This window comes from Sphaerodactylus townsendi, linkage group LG02 (assembly GCF_021028975.2).
Source record: "Sphaerodactylus townsendi isolate TG3544 linkage group LG02, MPM_Stown_v2.3, whole genome shotgun sequence".
In the NCBI taxonomy this organism is placed as follows: domain Eukaryota; kingdom Metazoa; phylum Chordata; class Lepidosauria; order Squamata; family Sphaerodactylidae; genus Sphaerodactylus; species Sphaerodactylus townsendi.
The window spans coordinates 121,347,791-121,355,669 of NC_059426.1; positions in this window are offsets into that span (position 1 = coordinate 121,347,791).

The window sequence follows — 7,879 nt, forward strand, 5'->3', positions numbered from 1 at the left end:
ATGTACATAAATTAAAAGAGTTTCTAAAATGTTACCTGTACAGAGCTAAAAGTTAGTCCCCTTAGATACATAAAAGAGATCTTATACTTCTGGTTAGGTATGTTCCTGTAACCACATATTTCCATATAAATTGGATACATATAGGATCCTTCCAGTTGAAAAAGCAATCAATTTTTGAAATGGCAAGATGATTTAAGGCTTGCTGGAGGCCTAACCATAGCTCACTTTGGACTGAGAAAGAATTGTGAAAGTAATAGCCATTCTTCTGACATACGTGGCAATTTTCTGCTTGAAGATTGTGTTCAAAACAGTGTAACCAGCAAATTCCAAGCAGGTAGCTAAAAGTGTTGAGGGATCTGTTGTCTATGGGAAGGAAGAAACAAAAGGATGAAGCAGCTCTTGTAGCATATAAAGTTGCTTAGCGGTGACTGAACTTGCATGGCTTGGAGGATCTTTTTCCTATTTCACATATATGCCTGTCTTGAGCTATATATATATATGCTGTAATGCTTATGCTTTCCTTTCCATTGTTTTTATGACAGAACTAACAGTGAAAACAGCATGCACAGGCATAGCATCGATAGTGCATGGCAGTGTATTTGTACTACCACCTTTGTAGCTGGTGCCACTGACTAGGGCTCACCCGTCCCACCATACTGTGTCACTTCCTTTTGTACAGTCAGCTCTGCCTAGTAGGCACAGCTGGCAGAGATCAATGGATATACCAAATCAAACTGGAAAACAAGAGATGTGTGATACTTTTTGTACTTTGCATTCAAAACCTGCCTCAAAACTCAAGCTGTTTCTCATCTGTAGTTGTCAAATTAGTAGACATGAGCACTGGCACTCCCTCTTAAGGAACTCCACATACTCTCCCCCCTCTTTTTAAATTCATTTTTCATCTACAACATAGCAGAAAGTTTGTACCACCAACTTAGCATTCATAGGCATATGGTGACTGCTGGAGTAAACATTCATTATAATGAAAAGAGCCAAAGTATTCCATGTGTAGTTGGTTGTGGGGAGATTATGTTAGAAAAATAAATGAAGCCTAATTTGAGTAGAGTGTGTATAGGGAAGGGGTTGTTTACTCAGAACTGTTCCCTCCAAAACTAGCTCCTCACCTCCACTGCCTCTTCAACTGCTTTTCCTCTTCAAGATGTTGACTGCCTTTTTCTGTTTACTTTTTTGTTGTTGTTGTTGGTTTCTGTATGGTGGTGCTGAAGTAAAGATGTCGTTCTTTCTTCAGAAGAATTGTTTATCCCTCTCTAACAGATTATTCATTCCAGGAAAACCTCAGCAAGGAAATGAAACCTAGAGCAGCAGTTGCTGCGGTTTTATCAAATCTCAAAAACTAAGTAGAGGTACTTGAAAGGGAGACCACTAAGGAAGACTGTGCAGAGGAAAGTCGTAGCAGATCGCTTCTGCTTCTCCCTTGCCTTGGAAGGCCATTGCTGGGGTTAATTCAACTGTGACTTGACAGCATTTTACACACACGGCAATGAAAATAAAATACTGTCAAATATTACAGAGTTGTCTCAAGACAGTTTTGTGATTTCACCGAGAGAAAAAAGACATATCTCAACAGGCTGTGTATCCACTATAGCACTGTCACTTCAGACAAATAATAAAAAGCCTATTATCAAAAAGCAATTCAGTATTAATGGACTGATCAATGCTAGAGTAATAGTAGTAATTGACTGACTTGCCGGTTAGCGTGCCACAGATTCTCACCTGGAGCAACGAAGAGTGATTTTGACAATTAAGTAGTGCTTCCAATCAAAGCCATTACTGAATTCTCAACAGAGATACTAATTTAAATCCATTCTATTTGGACAGGGTTCTGAAGATCTCTCTCCACCCATTTACTTTTAAGAAAATAAAGTGGAAACAGCTGAGCCATAGAAGGCCTTCAATTCAATCAAAGGTTTCTAGCATCCCCTAGTGTTGATTTTTACTCATAAAATGGTCTTTCCCAACTTAAGGTAGCTTGGTGCTGTCGATTCAATCTCAAGGGAACAATTTCAGAATAAATTAGAGAAATCATCAATAGACAAAATGTTATTATGGCTAATTCAATGACTATATTCCAACTCCTCAGCCTAAGTTTGAATTTAGTGCAGTTTTTTCAGTCCAGAATTTTAGTTCAGTTAACATAAGAAGTCCCCCCAAACAGGAATGTTAGGCAGGACTCCTCTACTGTTCAATCTATATTTAAACATTTGTTGTGAGGTTTTTGTGTTATATAGCTATGGGCTGAATGTCTTTATTCGTGATGTTTTGAAAGCACCTGAAGCATCTTCAGAGGTTTTCTCTATAAATCTTGTCTATATAACCCAAAAATCTCACCTAAAAACGTCACAACAAATATTTAACTCCAGTAAAGAATATATATTCAAATGATTTAGTTACTTTTAACTCTCCATTCATTGCATTCTCCTACTTTGACACATCAAAAATACCATTAATTCTAGACACAAATGATACTTTGCTTTTATCTCATTCCCTGATAGGCCTTTGTAAATTACTTAAGGCCTTCTCTGAATATTGTCAAACTGAAAGACTATCCATAAACACTCAGAAATCTAAACTCATGGTCTTTTCTACAGAAAAAAATATACTTGTATATAAATAGCAAGGTAATGGAAAGAAAATTGGTCAAGTTAGACAATTTGATTATCTAATTATTATATTTCAAGCAAATTTAAGCAGAAAATTACATCTGAAAAACATCAAACATAAAGAGAAAGTATGCAGCAATGCTTTAATTTTCTTCTTCAATATTCAGGGTGGGAACTTTATGCCTGGAGAAATTAAAGCATTTAATGCTATAGTAATTCCCCAAATTCTATAAGGTCTTGGGGTTTTGATATGAACTAAAAGGTAATTGAGTCAGTTGTGACATCGTTAGATTCTAGAAGGATCTGAGAGAGAGCATGATATGTGTGTTCTGTGGCCACTCTTAGCTCAAACCCCTCAATTTCTAATCCATTATACCTTTCTTATCTAACAGTGCCCCAATACACAACAGCATTTATGCTGGCTAGGTTAAGTACCTTTCTGACAATGGTCACCATTATGGAGATATTTATATTCAGATAGAAAAATGGGGATGGTCATATTGAGACTTTGGAACATATTCTTTGGTTCTGCTGCTTTTGGAAGGATTTGGAAGGATTCAACTTCCAACTCTAAAACACACTATTGACTAGTGAAACTCCTGATTACGGAAAGGAGAATATTATAGCACATTAACTGAAGTAGCATTGGACAAATTTAGAAATGTTTTTGCAACCCTGGAAATGTCTTCTCCCTTTTATACAGTAGCTGCCTCTTCTGATCAGCTCAGTTAGGAGTAGAGAGGCTAGATATTCCGCTATGGCTGGAGCCCCCCTCCTCAATTCCATGCTGCAGGGCAGAGGGATGTGATTTGGGGTTTAACACTCAATATCACTTCCAACATGAAACCAGAAACAACAAGATCATGCCAGGGCAATGGTCTAGGTTTCCAAAACTCTATGTTTTAACCCTTTTGCAATAGGAATGGAGCTACCTGCTTTCCCTTGTAACATAGTCTGGTTCAACTGTACATTTAGAGAACAACACAATCTAGGCAACAACACAATCATGAAGCTGGGCCTTTAGAAGAGGACAATCCACATTACTGAAGCCTATGGGAGTTCGCCCTATTACTGCTTCTTATCAGCAGATGGAGCTCCCTCATCTTTTTACAATGAAACTATGTGGAGCAAAATGCTATTTAGTCAATCACTCCTTTGCTGCCACAGCTGTCATGAACAACCAGACAGGCTTTAATAAGAACTGAAGTAAATGGCTAGCATAAAATAAAACAATTTACAAAGTTTACTGTGGTTCTGCAAAAGTCCTCATATTATGTTCCAGGGTCTATAGTGAGGAGCCTGGGAAGCCACAAATTACAATTTAACCAAAATGAGAGATGCAGAATTAAAGTGCTGCTGATGAGCTATTTGCAGTTCAAAAGATTATCCCACAAAACACTGAAAAGAAGGGATGTTCTAAGTGAAGAGACTGGGCCTCTAGATCAAGCTGGAAAGGAATGTTTGAATAATCAACTGTATGCTAACTGAGACTGAGCAATACCGAACAAATTCGGTAAAATTCGGATTCAGCTATGTTTGGCTGTAAAATTATCATTATAACTGAATCAGCCACATCCCTGATTCGGTATACTCAAATTTACATGGATATACTGGAAAATCAGGTTCATTTGGGTTTTTTGGTAATTTGGGTTTTTTTCTCTTTTTCGACCTTCAGGTTGTGCATTTTTAAGCTAGTGACACCAAATTTTCAGGGTATCTTTAGAAGACTTTCATGATGATACCACCCAGGTTTGGTTACGTTTGGTTCTGGAGGTACAAAGTTATGAAACCCAAAAAGGGGTGCCCCATCTCCCATTGTTTCCAATGGGAGCTTTTAGGTGATGGGGGCTACCTCTTTGAGGGTTCATAACTTTGGACCCCCTGAACCAAACTTCACCAAACCTGGGTGGTATCATCAGGAGATTATCCTGAATATACATTGAAATTTTGGTGCTGCTAGCTTAAATAAAGCACCCCTGACGGGCACCCCAAACATTTCACCAGATACTCCTTTTGAACTGACCTGGCTCCATTGCAGCCAAAGGGGAATTTCTGGGTGTGTAAGCAGGGTGCACATTTTTCAAGGTGGAAACACCAAACTTTCATGGTGGCTCCAGGAGACAGGTTTGGTGAACTTTGCTTCAGGAGATTCAATTTATGAACTCCCAAAAGAGCAGGGCTCATCTTCCACCACCCCCTGAAGCAAAGTTCTCAAAACCTAGGTGTTTTTGCCAGGGCGGCCTCCTGAAGTCACCCTGAAAGTTTGGTGCCTCTACCTTAAAAAATGTGCACCCCACAGACACCCCCAGAAATTACCCACTGGCTACAATGGAGCCACGTGAGATCAGCGAATCTGAATGCTGGGCTGCTTAGGACAGTCTAAGCAGCACAGCACTTAGTTAGCAATGATGAGAAGGGTGATGGGGGGAAATGGGACTGAAAACTTGCTACCCTTCAAAGGGGTAGCCCCCATCTCTTATTAGCTCCCATTGGAATCAATGGGGGATGGGGCACCCTTCTGGGGGTCCATAACTTTGGACCCCTAGAACCAAACCTTACCAAACCTGGGTAGTATCATCACAAGGGTCTACTGAAGATACCCTGAAAATTTGGTGCTGCTAGCTTAAAAATGCACCACCTGCAGGCCAAAAACGGGGAAAAAACCCAAAATTTCCAAAAAATCCAAATGAACCTGAATTTTTTGGTATATCCGAGTAAATTCGGGTAAACTGAATTAGGGATTCAGCTGATTCAGCTATAACAATAATTTTACAGTCCAATCAAGCCGAATCTGAATTTTACGGAATTTTTTCAGTATCACTCAAGCTTAGTGCTAACTGACAAATCTGCAATAATATATCAAGAAAATAGTTGCAGATTGCAGATAGTAATAACTTTATATTTTTATGGAAGATAGCACATGTTGCAGGATACATTGCCACCAGAAGAAGAATCTTCTGAAAATATCAGGGCTTGCTGAGATATAGTTAGACAATATCTGCAGTTTGTTTTAGAAGCATGCCTGTGCATGAAATAGGCAGAATGATTCTTATGTGTTAACCCACAATACTTTTTGCTTGGGTTAGGTCTCCACTGTGTGGTGTGAAACAAGCTACTGTGAGGTCTAGGAAGAATAACACCCTAGGTCTAGGAACACCCTAGGTCAAGGAAGAAGAACACCCTCAGAGAACACCTAATTTGTAAGGATATCAACCCCATGTGGCCTCTGAAGCCAAGACTTGAAATAGAGAACAAATACTCCTTACAAATGAATTGATACCACTTCTTCATCAGAGTCCATATCAGGTTTTTAACCCAAATGTATCTTTCAGAGACATTTAACTGACTCTTCATTCTGATAATTTGTTGCTAGTAATTCATACTTTCTTCTTCACAAATCCTATATGTCCATTGTTCCTTCAGGGTATAATGTTGTTGTGTAGGTATCATTGCTGATCACTGAACAGTTTCTGTAATATCACAAGTGATGACAGACAAAAATATGCACACAACCCAACCTATGCTATATATTAATGAATCCTTATGAGTTACTCCTTTGTAGCTGTCTACTTTTACTGAACTTATTTTGAAACATCTTTACAATTCCCATCTGAATAAGTATAGCAATGTCCATCCAGCTCCATTCACAATAAAAATGAGTGTGAACAACAACTTGGTTATCCTCCCATGTAAAAATGAAAAATTGGAATGAAGTTAACAAAAACGTAAAGAGAATATCCAGGAATTAACTTCTCTGATTTTCTGGAAAAGCCATTAGGGTATAGTGGTGAAGCCTGCACAGCAGAAATAAAATGGCTTTAGGATGTTTTAAAAACCATTTTGGGGGAGAAGTTCTCATAGCTATATGTCTCTTTCCTAAAACATCTTCAAAATGTTCTATTTCTCTCAATCTGGGTTTTTCAAAAATCACTAAAACTAGCAATCTTTTCCCCCCAACCCAGGTTGAGGATGTTTTCTGCCTGCTGAGCAAACAAAAGCAGGCAGGAAATTCATTATTTCTCCCACCCAAACCTCTTACTTTCATTTTTGCCGCCTGCAGCCACCATTTTGTGTTCTACAGCAGAGATTCTCTGAAGGTTCCCTATGGAGGTATTCTCCACTTGCAATTCATCCACGTGCAGTTTCCGTGTACAGATGAAAAAAGTTTGTTTTACCTAGCAATTCTGTGCACATGTTGTTTTTCCCTTTTTTGTTTTGAGGGCGGTGTCTGTGAAGCTACAGTGACATGATTAGAGAAGCTGCAATATGTGTATATATGTGTCACCATAGCGTTGCAGACATCCCCCTCAAAACAAAAAAAAGGAAGAACAACATGTGTGCAGGTTTGCTAGGCAAAACAAATTTTATTCATCTATTTTTTACACAGAAATCATGCTTGGATGAGCTACAAGCAGAGGAAACCTCCATGGAAAACCTTCACCAAATGGCAGAGGCACAGAGAATCTCTGCAGCAGAACACAAAATAGCGGGCACAACTGTGAAACTGACAAGAGCAGTGTGTAGAAAGTGGAGAAAAAGATCTGTTTTGAATGATGACGCTTGCATTTTCCCACACAGTGGAAACCCAAAATGCCAAAATTGATCTTTTAAAAACATTTGCACAACACTTTATTTCTACTATGCAGAAATCACCATTACCTCAGATTTCTGTTTACAAAGGCAAGTGCTATATTTCACCACTTGGTGGTGTGACACACTGTGCAATTGCACTCTGCAGTTCCCTTTGCTGTCATTTTTGTCCCTCTATGCATTGCAGTTATGGTAGGGAGAGAGAATATTGTTAAAGAAAATAAAGTATCTTCCCAGATTCATCAGAGGTGAAGTATCTATTTAGTAGCTCAGCATCTGCCACTTTAAGAAGACTGCCATTCTCAGGAAGGGATGAGCGGGTGCTTGGCTCTTGTGGCCTTCCTTATATGCCTAGGGTAATGCAGATTTCCACTTTGGGGTTAGGAAGGAATTTTCCTATAGGCCAAATTGGCCTAGAGATCCTGGAAGTTTTGTGCCTTCCTCTGGACATAAGGCAGGTCACTTGGGGAGGGGAGAAGTTAGCTATGAATTTCCTACATAGTGCAAGGGGTTGGACTACATGACTCCCGGTGACCCTTCCAGTTCTATATTTCTACATTTCTAATTTTTTTCAGACTCAGCTGAGGCTTTTCTTTAGTCATAATTGATCCAGGCTGGGAAAGGAGCGGAGATGGATAGGGTTATTTAAACCTGTACAACAGCCCTAT